Source organism: Tachypleus tridentatus, chromosome 10, assembly GCF_004210375.1.
Source record: "Tachypleus tridentatus isolate NWPU-2018 chromosome 10, ASM421037v1, whole genome shotgun sequence".
Taxonomy (NCBI): domain Eukaryota; kingdom Metazoa; phylum Arthropoda; class Merostomata; order Xiphosura; family Limulidae; genus Tachypleus; species Tachypleus tridentatus.
The window spans coordinates 5,696,715-5,697,672 of NC_134834.1; the positions used below are offsets into that span (position 1 = coordinate 5,696,715).

General features: G+C 36.2%; 1 non-coding gene across 1 annotated transcript; it reads right to left on the reverse strand.

The window, feature by feature from the left end:
* Positions 1-299: 299 nt before the first annotated feature.
* On the reverse strand, positions 300-391 carry TRNAI-UAU (transfer RNA isoleucine (anticodon UAU)). The gene is given in 2 exon segments: positions 300-335; positions 354-391. It is a non-coding gene; the product is annotated as a tRNA-Ile (tRNA).
* Between the last annotated feature and the right edge of the window lie 567 nt (positions 392-958).

The following is a 958-nucleotide window of genomic DNA, read 5'->3' on the forward strand; positions in this document are numbered from 1 at the left end:
TACATTTTAAAGAAGCATCAAAAACAAATTAATAAATGTGTATCTTTTGAATAAACCTAGTTGTAAAAACTATGTGATTTGAAAACAATTAATAGTTATAGATTTTATTTTCAAACTGTGATACACGCACGTACACACACAAAATTTAAAGTTTCGTTTGTTTCAGAAGGTTTCACGAAAAGCTATTGTTGTTTTGAATTAAGCACAACGCTATCCGTGCTCTACCTCACCAGAAACCCGGTTTTTGGCGTGGTTGGTCAGTAGACATACCGCTGAGCCACTGGGGGGCAAAATCTACATTCCCCAGGTGAGGTTCGAACTCACAACCCCGGTCTACCTCACAAGTACTGTCTTATAAGAACCGTGCGCTAACCAATTGCGCCACTGAGGATTTACATACGTACTTCTAATCAAATAAGTTTCTACGCATAGCCGTGATGGGAATTCGAACCTGCGACCTTCACATTACTTGTCAAGCGCCTTAACCACCTGGCCATATCGAGCCGAGAAACTTTATTTACCACTTAAATGTTCTCAATAACACATACATGTAATTGTTTCGTGTATCCTGGAACGTTCCTTAGGTTGTTACGGTGGGGACACACGACTCCTATAGTTAGTTATTGTTTATAAAAGAACTTATTACATAATTATGTGTTGTTTGCCAAGTCCAGATTTATATACACCTCTTGAAAATCGAATCTTTTTACGTTTATTTATGATAGTGTTGGTTTTCAGTGATTTACAGCTACATTATGGCAGGTTACGTAGATGTATATGCAATATGAAAAAATGACAGATTTTATTGTACAAGAACTCTAAAGTTAGAAAGCGTGTGTGAATACAGCTAAGAAAGAATTGAACATAGGTTTCGTTTTCTACATGGTAACAAACTATGTTGATAATTGCTTACCAGACAACAATACTTTTTATGAGAAATGGATTTTGCACTGACTTT